The sequence below is a fragment of the Anabrus simplex genome, chromosome 6 (assembly GCF_040414725.1).
Source record: "Anabrus simplex isolate iqAnaSimp1 chromosome 6, ASM4041472v1, whole genome shotgun sequence".
Classification (NCBI taxonomy): Eukaryota; Metazoa; Arthropoda; class Insecta; order Orthoptera; family Tettigoniidae; genus Anabrus; species Anabrus simplex.
Window position 1 is genome coordinate 129116299 of NC_090270.1, and position 19192 is coordinate 129135490.

General features: G+C 36.9%; 1 protein-coding gene across 4 annotated transcripts in view; it reads right to left on the reverse strand.

Annotated features, from left to right (window-relative positions):
- Pde9 (phosphodiesterase 9) overlaps nucleotides 1-19192 on the reverse strand; it is a 1237973-nt gene that overhangs the window by 13049 nt on the left and 1205732 nt on the right. The window lies entirely within an intron of this gene.

Genomic DNA, 19192 nt, shown 5'->3' on the forward strand with positions numbered 1-19192 from the left:
AAAAGATCAGCCACACACATCAAATCGTCGGAAAGAGAGTTTAAAGTGACGACTCGGGCAATAATGAGTCAACGCCAGTGGCGTATGTTAGGATCAAGACGTGGCCTACCACTAGACTTAGGTCACCCCTTTTCGATGATTGTTTTACTGAACGTCAAGCCTTAATAGTTTTGAACTGCAGCCAATATCCAACGGAGAAGCCTGATGTGTTGTCATGGCTGCTTCACAAGCTACTGCCCTGGCCTCTGCTACTGTCAATACTCAACACCTGATCAGTGGAGATGGTAGCGTAAGGTTTAGAAAATTAAAGTCGTTTAAGTCCGACTTTGTGGATAATAATAATAATAATAATAATAATAATAATAATAATAATAATAATAATAATAATAATAATAATAATAATAATAATAATAATAATAAAAAACGGGAGTGATATACCGCCACTCTTATCTATATAATCAAGTCAGAAGTATGAGGTGAGGAAGTATATATGGTGAGTAATACATGGTTGTTAGTTAGCAGTGGCGATTTCACGGAGCAAAGCCCATCACACCTATCCCCCGGTCCTCGCACCTGTTGGACACACAGCAGCAAGCCGCGCGAGGTGGGTCGAGAAGAGAGGTACGAGAGCCTGGGCTACAAGACCAGTCTCCGATGCCTTGCTCTCAGAAATACGTGCGACGCTTTTTTTTTTCATTGCTTTAAAGTTTTGTAAATGGAACAATGTTTCAGATGCTTACATTACAATGTGCTTTAGATTTGCATCGTTCTCATATGAGGTTTGGGCTTCACCGATAGCCTTGGTAGCCCTCAGTATACGCCACTGGTCAACGCGCTACATAACGTCCACCGGGTATATCTACATCCAAATATGATCCACGAACGATTCAAACAGTGACAGCTGAGCCATTTAACGAACCCTGCCACTGGACAGGACAAGGAGCAAGCGTTCATGAATAAGAACACTACACGCATAGAACGTGTAGTGGAGATGAAAAAATTGGGCAGAAAAAATTAAAATAAGTTCCCAGATTTTAGTTTACACACTAATACATAGATTTTACGCAATTTCGTTTTTCATCCAGAATCGGAAGCATCTCATCTTTACTGGGACATTTTATCGTGGTAACAGTTTACAATTAGGATACTACCGTTGTATAATATTATTATCATCACTACGATATATACATTCCATTACACTGCTATGGCTGCACCGAAAATATGGTTCTGGTCAATGGCCGGGCAATAAAACTTTCCATTTTCTTTGATAGTATTTCCACTCTCTCTTTGTTAAGATTACTAGCAGTAAAACGATAAAAAGTTACTTGCTCCATTTCCTTTCTTGGCAACAATCTACACTCTTGTTCCGTCACTTATAGAGCTGCTTATCTCACTGTTTCATACGTAAGATGCAGAGGGTGATAAGGTTTATCGTCAGATGTAGAAAATAAGAATCTGGAGAATGTTAGACCAAGAAAACGAAATAACAGATCTGGTAAGTAAGTTGGGCTATACTCAAGAAAGACAGTGTGGGTAAGGAAACGAAATTAAAGAGAAACGTTCTTAGTTGGTTTGTATATTTTATGTTAACAGCTTCTGGTGAATAATGTTTGATTACTGATTCATCTGAGAGAAGTTTAAAGGTTCATCTCCTTAATAATGTACAAATAACAGAGTCTATATCCATTAAGTTTGTAAAAATGTACAAACAGTTCTTAGAAATCAAATGTGATTATTTTGAATGGTAATATTTAAAATCTACAGGTATAATTAGCGTTTCACAGGGCGGACATGGACATTATATTCAACTTAATGTTTATTACATAATCTATGTAAATATCCGACCTAAGAGTTAATACATACATACATACATACATACATACAAAATTTTTGCTTCCTATACCATTTGGCGTGAAGTCTGTAAGACTGCCAATTAACTAAGCGTTCATATAATCCTCTATTTGCAACTATAGTTTCGTGGTGTCATTAAATGTCACACCTCTTACTTTTGAATCATTTAAAACACTGTTAACCATCGTCTCTTGGGCCCCCATCTGATACTCTTAGCTTCAATAATAGACTATTATTCAGCACATAATAAATATTTGAAAACACACTGTGCACTGATTTTGATGTATGTAATTTATATTCAGTTTATCATCAGAGATATAATTATTGTACTTAAAGAAATCAAAATATTTTAATACCAACATTTAGGATATGAGGATCCCTACTTCCTGAAAAAATTCGCGATAAATATTCCATACAGAGATTTTTCTAATATCACTATGGTACATATAACTTAAGAAGTTCTGCGAAGTTAAATGGAATATTACAGGAAAAATAAAGCCGTCTATACTAACAGCCCCGAGAGTTATTTATGTGAAACATCTAACAGCACTGAAACTGGAAATAATAATCTGACATTTTCACATTAGTTTATTCAATTAATTTTCTTTGCACCATTTTTGACAAATGATTTCTCAAACATTATTACAATATTTTTACGTCCACCTGTTCGATACAATATAATCCACTATTTCATATGGTTAAAATTTTATACATAATGCATAAAAGTCAATGGTACATGTTTCACCCTCCTTTACGGGCATCATCAGCCTATATCAATCTTAAAAATAATACATATGGAGTCTTTCTAATCTTATAAATTATAGGGTAAAATGTTGAACAATGATTTCGTAAAATATTATACAATAACATCTAAAACAACGATAATGCACCAAAGTGTGTTAAAAAAAGAGTAAATTAACAGTTTTTGAAAATAAAAACGTGGTTAAACATGAATATTTGAGAGTTTAAAACTAAAATGGATCCTTTTGTTATATATCATTAAGACTGTGATGGCCTTGAGTGTAAACACAATCATCAAAGGGGGATGTTTCTTCAATTCCCATAGTATGAATCCAAGATGGTAAAATCACTGTCACTTATTTAAAACAGAAGTGTGAACGTAATAAACATGTATACGGTTGATATATCTGAAAGTAGAAAAGAAAATGGAACTTCTTGTGGAGGCGTTGCTAATGATAAAACGTATGTCAAAGCTAGCGGATGTCAGTAATTATGTTGGTAGTCAAATGGATCCAAAAGACGGTCGAGTTGGTGTTATAACTCCGTTGAAACATTTGTTGGAAGAAATGATCAAGTTTTTTTTTCCTACGGTGCGTATTAAGTACGTCGGACTGTTCCAGCAACTGACATCCGCTAGCTTTGACATACGTTTTATCATTAGCAACGCCTCCACAAGAAGTTCCATTTTCTTTTCTACTTTCAGATATATCAACCGTATACATGTTTATTACGTTCACACTTCTGTTTTAAAAAAGTGACAGTGATTTTTACCATCTTGGATTCATACTATGGGAATTGAAGAAACATCCCCCTTTGATGATTGTGTTTACACTCAAGGCCATCACAGTCTTAATGATATATAACAAAAGGATCCATTTTAGTTTTAAACTCTCAAATATTCATGTTTAACCACGTTTTAGTTTTCAAAAACTGTTAATTTACTCTTTTTTTAACACACTTTGGTGCATTATCGTTGTTTTAGATGTTATTGTATAATATTTTACGAAATCATTGTTCAAAATTTTACCCTATAATTTATAAGATTAGAAAGACTCCATATGTATTATTTTTAAGATTGATATAGGCTGATGATGCCCGTAAAGGAGGGTGAAACATGTACCATTGACTTTTATGTATTATGTATAAAATTTTAACCGTATGAAATAGTGGATTACATTGTATTGTATTGAACAGGTGGACTTAAAAATATTGTAATAATATTTGAGACATACGTCAACTTCAATACGGAACCAAAATGAGAATAGTTACTTGTAAAATGATTTCTCTGAAACTCCTTCATTTTATCGTTTGTCTTTCTAATGCAGGCCTAAGTTCGCGACGCTGCTATAGCCATTACAACCATATAATTCTTTCTGTAGACTTACTTTTACTCGTATTCGATCACTTATTAAGTACAGTTTCCTTATGTACGTTTTTCTCACCCATTCATTAGTCCTACATTTGGAAATGTTTAAAGGTATGCTAAAAATGATCAATTTTCAGTCACAAAACCTTCAATGCTTTTTGTTTACAATGTTTTGATAGATCTCGTCGGGATGAATCAAACTACACCAGTCGTCTCTGCTCCACATCTACACTCCAAGCTTCAATGCAACGTAACCGACTCACAACCGCCAAAAGCAAACCGTGACCGCGCGGCCATTTTGTGATGGCGTCACTAGCATTATGTCGGCTACCGTGGTCACATCTTATGTACTTATCACTCTATTTTAAAATAATATATAGGGCCGATGACCTTCGATGTTAGGCCCCTTTACACAACAAGCAACAACGCATTTAAAATAATATATAAACCATTCCCGTAGAGGGCCTACGTAATGCTTTTGGAGCTATGTTAACTATTTTCGTTACCTGAACAGCGTCACAGAGATTTTTCACCGGAGATTACTGACCAGAATCTAAATGACGTTTCACGTTTAAGTTCAATGTGTAAAATTGGAAATTTGGGGAGAAGCAAACAAAATTAGATGACATTTTCAGTAAAATGCAGAAATATTCATTTTAATTCCCCTCACCGTCCCCTTAAACCAGTCTTAATCCTTGGTGGAGCCTAGACTCGAAATCTAGTCAACTGGGTGGGAAGGTCTCTTTCTAAGTCCAAGACGATCATGGTGGACAAAATTCACTAGCAGTTCTGCACAATTGCGGAAATAACCGCGGACTTTATTGCTGGCTGATCTTCCTTTGATCATCGTGATAACTTGAGGGTAGATTAATATCAATAGATAGTCTTGAAACATCAGCTTGTCACTGTCTGCATTGTGTGCAAATTTATTACATACTGAAGGTATCATCTACAGCAGTTCTTGCAGCAGAAACACCTTTTAAAATTGGAACAGACTGGTAATTTTACCGACATAACATGGTTTACAACAAGCCTGACAACATTACTTCTGTCAGCGAATCGCGAGTAAAAGAGAATTAAAACTGACGCGCGGTAGCTGTTATGGTGACTCACTGATAAAGGAAAATGAATTAAATATACATAGCTCTAGAATTCAAAAATACGTTACGCGAATGTACAGGGAGGGGTTGGAAAGGGATTATCACATTACCGATGGTAATATTTAGGTGTTTGTAGACTTGATAACTCAGTGATAACGCCGTTAACTTTAACAAATGCAATTTGGTTTCGAATCTTGGTCATTGTACGTGGTATTTTCCAAATGGAGGGTCAAATTTCTGTGAATATATAACCATATCAAGGATACCCCAAACTGAAAACTTGCATGTTTCTCCTACCCTTCGTCATCATCCCAATGTACATTCGAGAGCGACAGATGTAAATTCCTGTACACAAATATTAGCCTGTGAGCAAAGATCAGTTCTAGGTCAGAGATGCAAGGGGAGGAATAAATAAAGAGTAAACCTGAGAGGTTACATGTAGTTACATGTAATAAATATCATTTTGGGTCCGTATTGATGATATTTGATTGAAATAATAACATTAAGTTATGTTAACTTAATGTTATTATTTCAACCTGAGAGGTTGAAATGACCCTCGTTAAGGCATCAAGACTTACTGGTCTGACACAGTGGTTATTCGATTCGAGTCTCGCTGATGAAAACAAAAACCCACCATCAGAATGCGGCCGACAGGATAGGAGAGGTAGGGGTATAAAATGCAGAATCATTAGACTGAGTGCCAAAGGCTTCCAGACCTATCTGCACTGTTCATATGGAGTAAGGGTATATAATGCTGTTGAATCTCCAAATTAAGTATAAGATTTGGGGATGGAAGAGTTAAGGGTGGGTTATTATGGTGGTTGTTGGGATGCATAGAAACAAAGGATGGATCAGAAGAAAAAAGAACTCTCAATGTATACTATGCACGGCTAAGAATGATGATTTACATTTACTTTGTGACTGTATAGGAACAGAGGAACTAAGAGCAAAATTTCTAAATACTAAGCAACTGGAACTGTGTAAATAAAAAGATGAGCAGAAAATTATTATATGGGTAGCGAATCAGTGGAGAAACGGCAGCGGCCTGAATAAGTTCTTATGTGCAGTGAAAAAGCAATGTCTGAGAGAAATACGAGGTAGTATATGATGCAAGATTTTGGAATGTAAATAGTGGAGTAGATAGCATAAATAGGTCAGTAGGAGATTGGCACTTAGCATTTTAAATGTTAGAAACGTCATTTCATTAGACATGCTGACAGGGTAGGATGCAGATGTAGGTGTACATTTAGGCAAGTGCGTTTCTCTCACTATTCACGCATAGTAGGGGATGGTAAGGAATGAGGGGCAAGGGAGAACAGGATATAACCGTAAAAGAATGGGTGGGACGGGCCCACCCGAAATATGTAAAAGAAGGGAGAAATGTGAGAAGTGGGATAAGGGAAGAGAGCGGCTCCAGCTTTGCGTGGCCGGCCGCAATGGAATGGTGAGAGAGACACACTGTCAACTGGTAAGTTGTCGGTGTCTTCCTTAGGGCCTCACGGATAGGGCCGGTCGTGTCATCATCGGGAGGGAGGCTTCTTCTCACCAGGGGTGATGACACGGCCGGTCAGTAGCGGTAGATGTTCTTAATTTTAGTTCTTGCTTTTACTTTAGATTAGGGTTGCAGGGTTGGCCCTTACATGTGGATTGGTCATCCGCCCATGTAAGAGGCCGCTTAGTAGATTTAGTTGGTGTGTTTATAGATCTGTTTATAATTGTTTAGTTTCGTTTGTTTTAATGGTTCTTTTTGTTTCATGTAGTGGCAACTTAGTAGATTTAGTCTAGGGGTGGTGCCTTACATGGAGACTGGTATCCCGCTCGTGTGGGGGGCCACCAAGTGTGTTGTTAGATTATAGGGTTGCAGGGTTGGCCCTTACATGTGGACTGGTCATTCGCCCATGTAAGAGACCACTCAGTAGATTTAGTTGGTGTGTTTATAGATCTGTTTATAATTGTTTAGTTTCGTTTGTTTTAATGGTTCTTTCTGTTTATTGTAATCTGGCACTGTGAACATGTATCTGGGCGAACAGCCTGTAATGTTCAATACATTACTACTACTACTACTACTACTACTACTGGTATATAATGCTGTTTATGGCGATTCGTACGTCAGATGGAGATGTTAAGCCTTGAGCAGACTCTTGGCGTTATTCGACAGGAGTTGACTACGCGCCAACACCGAGTTTCATCCACGCCTTACCTCACTGTTATCGTCATCATATTTTTCTATGTTTACAATTTGTTTACGTCGCACCGACACAGATAGGTCTTATAGCGACGATGGGATAGGAAAGGTCTAGGAGTGGGAAAGAAGCGGTCGCGGCCTTAATTATGGTTTTTGCCTGGAGTAAAGACGGAAAATCATCTTCATGACTGCCGACAATGGGGTTCAAATATATGCAGGCCACCTAGATGAGCAGCAGTCGTCTTGGCAGGCTAAGGTTTATTATTATTATTATTACTACTACTATTATTTATTATTATTATTTTTATTATTACTACTATTTATTATTATTATTATTATTATTATTATTATTATTATTATTATTATTATTATTATTATTATTATTATTATTATTATTATTTAATTCGGTATGTGAAACCACGTCGTGCATTTTGCAGTTGTCGCTCCGTTCCTTTTTACCGGTGTAACTTATTATGATCTCAACAACAATAACATTTGTCTCGTTGACTGAGATATGCACCATCTTAATTTTCTCCTATTTTATCATAATGTCTACCATCCTATTATCCAGGAAATAAAAGAGTGGTTAGAAGAAATTTGAGACATAAAAGTTATCTACCGGCACAGGATAAGTTACTTTTTCAAATTTTGAGACTCGTGAATCAATCCTCCTAAGTTCAAATGTTTTACAATTTCTGCTTCTATAATAACCCTTGCAGGAGTAGTTGACGATATATCGCCAATGGCCGCACTAGCTAAAATGACTAGCTGGCGTTAGTTAATTAGTTTATGGAATAAACCTGAATAATATTTGAGAATGATTCTCTTACTCAATTTATTTTTGCATTTCCTGTGAAAAAGTTAGTTTTTGTAATATTTTGGAAAAAAATCGGAATCTTAATTACAATACGTAGGCTATATATTATGTATGTATGAAAGGAGAACTTCAAATTACGCCTGGGTCTTTTTCATTTGTCCACCTAGTAAAGCAGCTGGTCTTCTTGGAGGTACTCTTCTACCCTGTCCTAAAAGGGTTAATATACGCCCTCGGACAGTAATTGCGTTCTCATATATACGGGACTGACAGTCAATCCCCAAGCCCTTAAATGATGATAATAATAATAATAATAATAATAATAATAATAATAATAACGTTGGAGCCGTTACTTTCCACTATATTCCCTATCATCTTCATCCATAATATTTCTATTAACTCTTTCTGTAGATGACCACGCTTGTGTGCTCACAGAGGAGCATAATAATTCAAGAATAAAATTAATTAAATCTGACTCAGCCCTCTCTGTATTATGTGGGGGCGAACTTCAAGAAATTCCTCAGCGCGGTTTCCGGGATATAATTTTAGAGTGAGGATACGAGAGAAGAATAAGAAGAGGGGGGTCTCTTTATACTACTGCGACCAGACTCTGCACAAAATTTTCAGCTTATCACGAGTACATAAGAAGTGATCGCTGAAAATATGTAAGCCCAGTACAAGAACGACCGAAAGGAAAGATGACATATTCCTAGAAATTTCTTGGCTATTCCACCCATTCACATCTGTCTGCTGGGCTACAGATTCTCGCACGCAAACTGCCAACAGATGCGCAGCAGTTACGTTTAAAGGGCCATTTACTCGTTGAATAAGGGCCAAAGGCAAGATTCGGAGGCATATCTGTTTATTTTTGATGCAGATGAATCTTGCAAAATATCAGTGAAATCGGCCAAAGCTATGGCTTCCTCTCGTATGTGAAATTAGATCAGAACACAACAAAGTTAATATGAGGAGTTCGCAGTTGCGCTCAACAGTATTTTGTAAGAAGGGGGTGAGTTATCGAACAAAACTACCTTTACATCGGTCTGTTTTCAGTCCGGGAGTAAAAGCTGGATGGGCTCCGGATACCTTCACAACTTCATTCTGATCTCATAATTTGCACCAAAGAAATTGAAGTACACATGGCAGAGTTGGGAATAGAACTAAGCACAACAATGTTTGTTATCATGCCTCCGTATTCCTAACCTACTACACTCATATTTTACACATGCACTATATAGTTGTTCCTTACCCCAAAACAAAAAAATATAGCGTAATTATTTCATTCATTTCCAGAAAAAAATATCATGAGTAAAATTTTATTTTTAATGTATTTTTCTCTAAGGTGCACTTTTCGTAGAATGTGGCCTAAAGAGAACAACTAAACTTCATATACAGGGTGTATCCATGATGATGTTACAAACTTTCAGGGATGATGGAGAGAGCAACTAAACTCCATATACAGGGTGTATCCATGATGATGTTACAAACTTTCAGGGATGATGGAGAGAACAACTAAACTTCATATACAGAGTGTATCCATGATGATGTTACAAACTTTCAGGGATGATGGAGAGAACAAGTAAACTTCATATACAAGGTGTATCCATGATGATGTTACAAACTTTAAGGGATGATGGAGAGAGCAACTGAACTCCATATACAGGGTGTATCCATGATGATGTTACAAACTTTCAGGGATGATGGAGAGAGCAACTAAACTTCATATACAGGGTGTATCCATGATGATGTTACAAACTTTCAGGGATGATGGAGAGAGCAACTAAACTTCATATACAGGGTGTATCCATGATGATGTTACAACCTTTCAGGGATGATGGAGGACGGCAAATGGATCCATTTGAGATAAGGAACCGTAGTACGGAAACTTTCGAGTACCGGGCGAGTTGGCCGTGCGGTTAGGGGCGCGCAGTTGTAAGCTTGCATCCGGGAGATGAGTTCGAATCCCACTGTCGGCAGCCCTGAAGATGGTTTTCCGTGGTTTCCCATTTTCACACCAGGCAAATGCTGGGGCTGTACCTAATTTAAGGCCACGGCCACTTCCAGCTCCTAGGCCTTTCCCGTCCCATCGTTGCCATAAAATCTATGTGTCGGTGCGACGTAAAGATACTTATAAAAAACTTTCCAGTCAAAAGTTATTAATAATCCAAGTTGTTTAATGTCCGTCCGTTCTTAGCGGACGCCGGGGTGTCGGAATTTCGTTCCGTAGTAGTTCTTTAACGTGCCGGAAGCCAACGACATGGGGTTGTCACCTTTAAACACCGTTAAAAACCACCGACCTCAGTTGGGTTTAAACCCGTTAACTTGGGATTAGTAGACCAACGCCGTATCCGCTACACCGCGGCGGCCGGCAGTCAAAAGTTAAAGCAAAAATCGGTCTTATACCTCCGACTGTACTGTACAATACATGTGCTAAGAGTACAGTAGGGGAGACAATCCCGACGAGCAGAAGAGGCTAGGATAATACCTGAACGACTCCAACGCAGATGGCGTACTGTGTACTGACGTGATAGGTGTGCGATGTCTGTACTGTAGGCTTCAGGTTGTGTTTATGTATTGAAGTGGTACTCCACATGGAGCTGTACCCGGTTACAAAACTTGCAGCTATGGTGTTGCTTAACTTTTGACTCGATCTTTTCCGGAATACGGCTCTTTGTCTTAAACTAATCCATCCAACATACAAGAATGTTTGTAACATAAACACGCATACACCGTGTATATAATTTATGGACGTAGATTTACATACTAGGTGAGATATGCTACTAATTTTCCGGAAACAACTTTGTCATAAAGAAACATTCAACTTGAACCACCTTATTTAGATATTATTTTGCGTTAATATTTTTGTGGTCAACATTTTATTTTATTTTCAAGATATCTTTCACCTGTTACATAGCTACTATCCCTCTGGATAGCCTAAAAAAATACTACTTCAATTGGTTTAACGCATTCAGAGAAAAATACATTAAAGATAATGTCACACATAAAATTAAAATTTGTTTTTGGAAAAGTATGTGTAAATCATGCCATTTTTTTGTCTTTGGTTAAAGCACAACTGTATAATGCATATGTAAATTTTGATTTTCCATATGAAACAGGAGAGGAATAAGGTGGCATCATACAAACATATTTTGTTGTGCTTAGTTCTATTCCCAACTGAACAATGTGTCCTTAACTCGAGTCACCCAGACGGGAAGCTTCTATTCTAACTCCTGGACCAGGAGTGATTTAATGTGGCCGGCTATAGTTCTAACGAACTTACCATACCTTCCCTGTGGCATATATAGCTCGTTTAGCATGGCGGCATTCTAAGTCGTATTGCTTGGTTTTCTTGACCAGATCTACTACCTCTCATATCAAAGGTTTCCCAACTGATCTCGCAAGGCTGCAAGTTTCCCGTTCCAGTCCTTGGCTTGTAAATTAAATCTGAGGATGAGCCAGAATCGAACTCTGTAACTTCCGCTAACAGAGATAACGCACTTACAGGTCGAATTTCAGGATACAATAGGCTGTTCAACAGAAAAGGAACGACATTCGATTACACATTTTTGGTCTGTTACCATGTTTGATAACATCGGGTGGACTTTGCAAATCCAACTGCTCCATTAAGTCAAACAGATTATTTTACTTCAGGAAATCTACATTGTCGCTTTTTACAATTAAATTACTGTAACTACGCATTGTCAAACATTTGACTGTGGAGTAATTGTCTCATGCAGGTATTTTGCTCGTTATAATGAAATTATGCAGCATAAAGTGGTTTTGTCCATGATGCCAGGGGACTTATTGACAAATACATACAGATGCTATGGACTAACGCAATGGATTGCAACAGGTGGGAGAAAACACTCGCATGTGTTTTTCAGTCCTGTGTAGAAAACAAACGGTGCAATCTCACACTGAGTACATGAACACTATCAATAATAATAATAATAATAATAATAATAATAATAATAATAATAATAATAATAATAATAATAATAATAATAATAATTGTACCGGGCGGTACACCTCCACACCGCTAATTTAAAATGTGCGCCTGTTGAAACTCCTCTGCTGGAGGAAGTCTGAACTTTATGGACAGTATTAATTTTCAAGTTTCTCAGAAGATGTCTCTACCTGGAAATTTTGGAGTTTTTGAACTGTGTCATTTTCGACGTATTTTTGTTTTGCTTGTAGTAAGAAGTGTGAACTTTCTCTTCTAGAGGACACTACTGAAGATCAACAATAGTGCACCCTAGTACGGAGTGAAAGAACTATTTTTTTTGGAGAAGTTCTTATTTCAAAAGTTTGTTTCTTGTTAAATTTCTTTCTGTTATTGTTTAAGTTGGCTGTATACCCCTCTTTTTCCCCTTGTTTTAGATTTATCCAATCCCGAATTTCTTTTAGTAATTTCCGACCAATCCGATGTATCTTCCCCCAACTTGGATATGTTTCTGTACCCTAGCCAATAAAGTGATTGTGGGCGGGTGTTCTCTTCCCTAAAACGCCTAGAACCTTCCGCGAGAGTATTTAAACTGCTGATTTTTGGGTCACCGGGCCACTTCTGTTCCATCTTTCAGTGTGTAAAGTACATAGCAGGGGGCGGGAAGCGCCTCTTTCTTCTCCAGCTGTTCAACAGCAGGTAATGGCCTCTTAATAACTTCTTTTCTTGCTAGGTTGGCAGTTTAACTCTCGGAGCGGGTTCGAAGCGTTTCCACCATGTAACCTTTTCCTAAAATGTAACCAATCTTTTCATCTATTCTCTTTTAAAGCTGCATATTGGGATAGAGAGTGCTAACCCTCTCGAGCTCCCACTCACATTGTTTTGAGGTGAACTTATTTTCTCAACCTATTCTTCGTTAACGTAAAACAAATTGCTCTTTTCTAAAGTCACCTCTGTAGTATGGGATTAGCCCTTGCATTAGTGGCCTAGAGCCAGATTAGGTTTTAAAAACAAGTGTATTAGGAGTGCAGATCGCCTCCTCTCAAATTGTTATTTTAGAGGTCATGTAATTGCCCCTTTTCATTTAATAGACCTCAGTAGGTTGGGTATTTTACCCCTGTGTCTATGTCCAGTGAGGACAACTCGAAGGTGGAGTTTGGTGTGGCCTTTGAGAGGCTTAAAGTTGAGAGCGTGTGGCTCTTTTGAAAATTGAGTGTTGTATGCCTCGTGGAGGCTTTTCAGTGTAATTTGGAGCAAGGACTCCTAGGCATGAATGGGGTTTTCTGCCCCTCTGTTGAAACTTGTGTTTGGGGTAAAACTGAGCTGATTGCCCAAGCATTGTGAAGTCAGGGCGCGAAGCCCAAATCCTGTAAATATTGTAACTACCCTTTGGACTTGCTACTTTGTACCTGCCATGCTTGTTATTTCTTTGTTTTTGAAAAGAAAATATAACCTTGTTAAATTTTACATTAACTTTGATTCCGTAGTTTGAGACCCGTTCACGCCCGCACCTTCTTTCACCTCTACCTACCACTAAAACACGGTAACAATAATAATAATAATAATAATAATTTACATCAACTGTTTTCTTCATATTATCGTCGCCAGGTAAAACTCGTATCCGTGTGTAAGCTTCTTGTCTGCGATTCTTTTCAGTACAGTTCAACTGATCTTTGATCCTGTGGATTGAGATGAACGATACCCTGGTTGCTTCTGTACGTATTAAAGAATTCTTGACCACCCCTCTCGACTGTTGTTTCTCTTCATAACTTATATACGGTATATTATATCACCTCGCGCATCTCACTATGTACGGCTTTCCCCTTTAATTTCCGATGTGTAAGTATCATGAGAAGGAATTAAAGTAAACGGCAGGTCTATCAATAACATATTTTTTGGTGATGACACAGTTTTGATTGCTAATAGCAATGACGAACCACAGCTTCCTGTTTAAGAAATATACAACGTCCATGCAACAGATGTTCTTAAGTAAGACTAATATATGATGATGATGATGATAAGGAGGAGGAGGAGGAGGAGGAGGAGGAGGAGGGAGGAGGCTTCTTTTAGTATGATTTGGCATTGATTTGGAATGACAACATTGTTATTGGGAAATGACTCAGTTTTTGTTATATAATTCCTATTTCATCAGCACATTTTGTAAATACAATATCTTTCGTTTAGTATGACAATGGAAGTCAAATATTTAAATTACATATATTCCTCCTGAATTACATTGTATCTTGCAATTAGTCTTCAGGGTAAACCAGTGGTTCTCAAACTATGGTACGTGCACCTTTAGTGGGGTATTAATGCGAGCAGCCTTCAGGGAAAAATGAAGAAAAATTGACATATGGAAATAAATAAGTTAAATATGTATATATGGAGCCGCTTCAATTCAAAGTTTCATCTGGACTACAGCACATCAGAAAACTGTGTCACGACATGCAGCCACACGCATCTCATTGAAATGCTGATAGTTCGTAATGTCTGAATTCCAGAATTAAAAGAGAAAATCTTTCATCTTTATTTATTAAGTTCATATCGACACTAAAATATAGCTTTTTTTTTTGAAACTTTCATACAAACAGGGTATCCTGGGTTGCTTTATCATAATTGTATTATGCTTGATAAAGACACAAACGCTTAAATTTCTTGTGAAGTGTTATAAAAATATATTTCATTTCACAGTCTCGTATTATTTATTTACGATGTGTATTTAAACGAAGTGTTTATAATCAATTAAAATGTCTTCATAATTAGCCAGGCACTCATTTTTAAACTTTTAATTTAGGTATTTCTTCGTGGGGGAACATTGAACTTTTAGCCGTCAGTGAGGGGTACAATCTCATAATAGTATAACCTCTGGTCTAAACGAAGTACAAATCATTGATTGACGCTGTACACTAAGAAAACAGAACGAACTACTCTTTGGATGACAGTATCTTTAGCCCACTTCATATTTCCCACGTACATAACGTAACCCGATAAATCTACCAACGTCAACAAAGCAACAACAAAACAGGAGCTTCCATTTAAGCTATGTACTGCCAGCTGACCTCACACACACTCTCTGTGGCCTCTAGTGTTTGTGTTACTAATTCCATGATACGCCTACCAAACCAAACATCAACAAAACGAGTAAATTACACTCCTCCCAAGTAGCGCCAACAAAATAGGAATAGAGAATTTTTATTATGGTTAATTATTGACAGCGATGATACTCACAAAGGGAATGAAGGTACCAAAGCAGAAACTTTTATTTATTTATTTATTTATTTATTTATTTATTTATTTATTTATTTATTTATTTATTTATTTATTAGCAGTTACCCCCAGCTTCGCTCGCGCGGATTTCGTAATTTGATGAAAGTAATCCTTCCTCGCTACTGCACTAAGACATTATCTCAAAATCTGTAAAGTATAAAAATTCACCGAAAAAGAAACTCAGTTTTATTTACCCCAAAGCGTCTTTGTAAACTACGTTTGTGGTATTGCCTTTTGGGGCTCAGATCACCAGGCCATTGGCAAAGCTAACACTGGAACATGCGACATACAACTGTACATGTAAGAAACAGTCTTATCTCAAGTCGAAAATAAAAAGGAATACCTTTTTCAATTTTTCAATTTTTCGAAAACAAAAAGTACGTGTTTCTTCATTTTTAGGGCAGGTTTCAAATAACAATTTCCACGTTAGTAGTATCTTCAGTTTTTGATATATATGTATCCTCATGAAAATAATTCAACTCCTTCACTACTTTTCAACTCCCCCTTCTCAAACTGGATTTTCCAAAAACAACAATGCATGTTCATTTTTAAAGGAGATTCCAAATACCAATTTTAACGTCTATAACATCTTCGGCTTTTTTAGGTATAAGTATCCTCATAAGAAGTACTCAACTCCTTTACTTCTTCCCACCCCCTCACCTCCCTTAAGTGGACTTTCGAAAAATAAAAAATACGTATTTCTTTATTTTTAAAGGAGGTTCCAAACACCAATTTTCAGAAAAATAAGTATCGTCATAAACAGAATTCAACACCTTCACTTATTAACCCGATTTTTAAATTCCTTTCACCCTTTAAGTGATTTTTTCCAAAAACAAAAGCAAAATAATGGGTTACTTTATTTTTAAAGAAGATTAGAAGTACTCATTTTTACGTCTGTAACATCTTCAGTTTTCGAGATATATGTATCCTCATAAAAAAATTTCAACTTATTCACTTCTTTTCACCCCCTCGTCTATTAAGTGGACTTTCCAAAAACAAAAATACGTGTTTCTTTACTTTTAAAAGTGATTCCAGATACAAATTTTCACGTCTGTAACATCTTCAGTTCTTGAGATATACGAATCCTCATATAAATAATTCAACCCCTTTTTCGGTCGCTTTTCCCCCTTTAAAAGGATTTTCCGAAAACAAAAACAAATGCATGTGTTTCGTTATTTTTAAAGGAGATTCCAAATATCAATTTCCATGTCTGTAACATAATCAGTTTTTGAGATATAAGTATCCCCATTAAAAGATTCAATCCGTATTTCAGTCCTTTACCCCCTCCTCCTTATGTGAATTTTCCGCAAAAACTACGAGTTTCTTCGTTTTTAAAGGAGACTCCAAGTGCCAATTTTTATGTCTGTAACACGTTAAGATTTTTGGATATACGCATTTTAAAAATTCACCCAATATTTCACTTCTTCACACCCACCCCCCCCCCCACGCTAAGTGGAATTTTGAAAGCAAAGAAGTACGTGTTTATTTTCAAAGCAGATTCCATGTATCAATTCTAACATGTGTAGCATCTTCGGTTATTGAGATATTAGTATCCTCACAAAAAAGGATTCAACCCTTTTTCACTTATTTTTACCCCCTTAAAGGGATTTTACGGAAACAAAAAATACGTATTCCTTATTTTTAAAGGAGATTCTAAATACAAATTTTCGCATCCTCAGACTCGTAAGTTTTTGAGATACAGACATACTCATTTTAAAAATCCCCCTTTTTCACCCCGTTAGCGACGAAATATATAAAAATCCTCCCATAGTGAGCACCTACTCTGTAATATAAATGTGTCCCCAAAATTTCATTTCTTTATGTCCAGTAGTTTTGGCTCGGCGATTATGAGTGAGTGGGTGAGTGAGTGAGTGAGTGAGTCAGCCAGGACAAGTTATTTTATATATATAGACTAGCAGTTACCCGCGACTTCGCTCGCGTGGATTTCGCAATATGTTAAAAGTAATCGTTCCTCGGTACTGTACAAGAACATTATCTGAAAACCGAAAAACTGAATGCCATTTACCCCAGAAACTCTTTGTAAACCATGTTTGTGGTATTGCCTTTTAGGGCTAAGATGACCATGCGACACAGAACTGTACATGTGTGAAACAGTCTTCTCTCAAGTCGGAAAAAAACAACATGTCTCTTTATTTTTAAACGAGATTCCAAATACCTATTTCCACGTCTGTAACACCTTCAGTTTTTGAGATATAAGTATCCCCATTAAAAAATTCAATCCATTGATCAAACCTTCCCGCACGCCTCCCCCACCTAAGTGGAATATCCGAAAACAAAAAAAAAATACGCCTTTCTTTATTTTTAAAGGAGATTCCAAATATCAGTTTTTACGTCTGTAACATCTTCAGCTTTTGAGATATAAGTATCCTCATAGAATTAATTCAACTTCTTCTTCACTTCTTCCTATCCCTCTACCCCCTCAAGTGGATTTTCTGAATACAATATTTACGTGTTTCTTTATTTTTACAGAAGATTTAAAATATCAACTTTCACGTCTGAGATATAAGTACCCTCATAAAAAGAATTCAACTCCTTTTAACCCCCCCCCCGATAAGTTGATTTCCATCTCAGATAATGTGTGTTTCTTTATTTAAAAGTAGATTCAAAATACCAATTTTCACGTCTGAAACCTTCAGTTTTGAGATATAATTATACCCATAAAAAGAGTTCAATTTCTTTCACCCTTCTCCTTAACTGGATTTTCTCTAAACAAAAAGTACGTGTTTCTTCATTTATAAAGGAACTTCCAAATATCAATTTTCACGACGCCACGTTCAGTTTCTGAGATATAAGTATCCTCATAAAAAGAATTAAACTACTTTCTCACTCCCCTCCCCCCCGCCCAAAACGTGTTTCACTATTTTTAAAACAGATTCAAAACACCAATTTTCACGTCTGTAACATCTTAAGTTTCTGAGATATAAGTATCCTCATAAAAATAATTCAGGTCCATTTTCCCCCCACCTCCATTAAGTTGATTCGCCCCCCCCCTCCAAATGCGTGTTTATTTTTAAAGGAGCTTCCAAATACCAATTTTTACGTCCGCAACATCTTTAGTTTTTGAGGTAAATGTATCCGCATAAAAATAATTCAACTCCTTTTTAAGTCCCCCAAGTTAATTTTCCCCCCAAAATGCGTGTTTCTTTATTTTTAAATGAGACTCCAAATACCAATTTTCACCTCTGTAACATCTTCAGTTTTTGAGATATCACTATACTAATAAAAATAATTCAAGCCCCTTTTTAGTCCCCACTGTCAGCAGCCCTGAAGATGGTTTTCCGTGGTTTTCCCATTTTCACACAATGCAAATCCCGGGACTGTACCTTAATTAAGGCCACGGCCGCTTCCTTCCCTTTCCTATCCTATCGTCTCCATAACACCTATCTGTGTCGGTGCGACGTAAAGCAAACAGAAAGAAAGTCCTTTTAACCCCATCTTAAGCGTTTTTCCTTAAACAAAAAAATACACGTTTCTTTATTTTTGAAGAGATTAAAAATACAAATTTTCACGCCTGTAACATGTTAAGATAATGAGATGTTCTGTAGATATTATCATTTTACAAATTCACAGGTAAAAGTATGCAGAGTATGCAGAGAATGATCAACATACTAGCAGAAACTTTAGGTAAATGGAACCTCAAAATTAATACAAGGAAAACAAAAGCCATGACAATATGTAAAGACAAGAAAACACCTATAACACACTTCAAAATTGGCCCTGATAAAATAGAACAAGTGAAACAGTTTTGCTACCTAGGAACCCTGATCACGAGTGATAATCGGAGCATATCAGAAGTCATAAAGAGGATAGCAATGGCAAGGGGTGCATTCCAAGATAAAAAGCATCTGCTGGCCAACAAACATATACATACTCAAACTCGGAAGGCCTTGGCAAAAGCCTTTGT